The sequence below is a fragment of the Callorhinus ursinus genome, unplaced genomic scaffold (genome assembly GCF_003265705.2).
Source record: "Callorhinus ursinus isolate GAN/ISIS: 27379988/994484 unplaced genomic scaffold, GSC_fseal_2.0 scaffold14, whole genome shotgun sequence".
NCBI classification, from domain to species: domain Eukaryota; kingdom Metazoa; phylum Chordata; class Mammalia; order Carnivora; family Otariidae; genus Callorhinus; species Callorhinus ursinus.
The window spans coordinates 40,622,650-40,625,291 of record NW_027397076.1 but is presented as its reverse complement, the minus strand read 5'-3'; the positions used below and the strand labels follow the sequence as shown (position 1 = coordinate 40,625,291).

Sequence of the window (2,642 nt, the reverse complement as noted above, 5' to 3'; positions counted from 1 at the left end):
GAAAGAAATAATTGTGAAGCTTAACTTTATTAAAATGAGAAACTTTTGCCCTATGAAAGACAATGTCCAGAGAATGAGAAGACAAGCCACAGACTGAGAAAAAATATTCTCCAAAGACACAGCTGATAAAGGATTGTTGTTCAAAATATATAAAGAACTCTTAAAACTCAATAATAAGCCCAGACCAGCAGAGGCAGCAGCCGGAGCAGCCGCAGCCTGCGCCCTCTCCCGCCCGCCCGCCCTCCGCCGCCCTCCACCCGCCCCGGGGTCTCTTTCCCCCTTCCTCCTCCTCCTCCTCCACCCCCCCCTTCCTCCTCCGCCCGCCCGCGGGGCCCCCCTCGCCTTCCCGCCCGCCCCTATTGTTCCGCCCCCGGCCTCCCGCCCTTCCCCTTCCCGCCCGCTCCCCTTTTCCCCTCAGTCGCCTCGCGCCTGCAGTTTTTGGCTTTCACCCCCACCAGTGACCAAAGACTTGACCACTCAAAGTCCAGCTCCCCAGAACACTGCTCGACATGGACACGGGTGTGATTGAAGGTGGATTAAATGTCACTCTCACCACCTGGCTACTTATGCATGGAAAGGAAGTTGGCAGTATCATCGGAAAGAAAGGAGAATCAGTTAAGAAGATGCGTGAGGAGAGTGGTGCGCGTATCAACATCTCAGAAGGGAATTGTCCTGAGAGAATTATCACTTTGGCTGGACCCACTAACGCCATCTTCAAAGCCTTTGCTATGATCATTGACAAACTGGAAGAGGACATCAGCAGCTCTATGACCAATAGTACAGCTGCCAGTAGACCCCCAGTTACCCTGAGGCTGGTGGTCCCTGCTAGTCAGTGTGGCTCTCTCATTGGGAAAGGTGGTTGCAAGATCAAAGAAATACGAGAGAGTACAGGGGCTCAGGTCCAGGTGGCAGGGGATATGCTCCCCAACTCAACTGAGCGGGCCATCACTATTGCTGGCATTCCGCAATCCATCACTGAGTGTGTGAAACAGATCTGCGTGGTCATGTTGGAGTCCCCCCCGAAGGGCGTGACCATCCTGTACCGGCCCAAGCCGTCCAGTTCTCCAGTCATCTTTGCAGGTGGTCAGGACAGGTACAGCACAGGCAGCGACAGTGCGAGCTTTCCCCACACCACCCCGTCCATGTGCCTCAACCCTGACCTGGAGGGACCACCTCTAGAGGCCTATACCATTCAAGGACAGTATGCCATTCCACAGCCAGATTTGACCAAGCTGCACCAGTTGGCAATGCAACAGTCTCATTTTCCCATGACGCATGGCAACACCGGATTCAGTGGCATTGAATCCAGCTCTCCAGAGGTGAAAGGCTATTGGGCAGGTTTGGATGCATCTGCTCAGACTACTTCTCATGAACTCACCATTCCAAATGATTTGATTGGCTGCATAATCGGGCGTCAAGGCGCCAAAATCAATGACATCCGTCAGATATCTGGGGCGCAAATCAAAATTGCGAACCCAGTGGAAGGATCTACTGATAGGCAGGTTACCATCACTGGATCTGCTGCCAGCATTAGCCTGGCTCAATATCTAATCAATGTCAGGCTTTCCTCAGAGACGGGTGGCATGGGGAGCAGCTAGAGCAATGCAGATTCATCCATAATCCCTTTCTGCTGTTCACCACCACCCATGATCCATCTGTGTAGTTTCTGAACAGTCAGCGATTCCAGGTTTTAAATAGTTTGTAAATTTTCAGTTTCTACACACTTTATCATCCACTCGTGATTTTTTAATTAAAGCGTTTTAATTCCTTTCTCTGTTCAGCTGTTAATGCTGAGATCCATATTTAGTTTTATAAGCTTCTCCCCCCCTTTTTTTTGGCTCATGAATTTTTTTTCTGTTTGTCATGGAAATGTAAGAGTGGAATATTAATACATTTCAGTTTAGTTCTGTAATGTCAGGAATTTTTCAAAAAAATTAAAAGATGGCCTGGAGCTTTTTCTTTGTGAATAGAAACTGGATGCCACAGTGAAAAAAAAAAAAACTCAATAATAACAAACCAAACAACCTGATTTAAAAAATGCACCAAAGACTTTAGCAGACACCTCACCAAGGAAGATATACAGATGACAAACAAGCCTATGAAAAGATGTTCCACATGATATGTTAGGAAAATGCAAATTAAAACAGCAGGATACTAGTGCATTCCTATTAGAATGGTTAAATTCCAGAACACTGACAACACCAAATGCTGACAAGGAAGTGGAGCAATAGGAACTCTCTTGATTGCTAATGGGAATGCAAAATGGCACAGTCACTTTGGAAGACATTGGGTGGTTTCTAACAAAACTAAACATACTCTTACCATATGATCCAGCAATATGGCTCCTTGATATTTACCCAAAGGAGTTGGAAGCATATGTCCACAAAAATGGGCACATGGCTATTTATAGTATACTCATAATTGCCCAAACTTGGAAGTAACCAAGATGTCTTCAGTGAATGAATGTACAAACTATGGTACATCCAGACAATGAAACACGATTCAGTGCTAAAAAGAAATGAACTGTCAAGTCATGAAAAGATGTGGAGGAAACTTAAATGCATATTATTAAGTGAAAGAAGCCAATCTAAAAAGGCTATATACCATATGATTCCAACTACATGACAAAGGTAAAACTATGG

General features: G+C 46.1%; 1 pseudogene; it reads left to right on the top strand.

Moving 5' to 3' along the window:
- The first annotated feature begins 241 nt into the window (after window positions 1-241).
- LOC112832489 (poly(rC)-binding protein 2 pseudogene) lies at window positions 242-1,951 on the top strand (annotated as a pseudogene).
- Window positions 1,952-2,642: the final 691 nt, after the last annotated feature.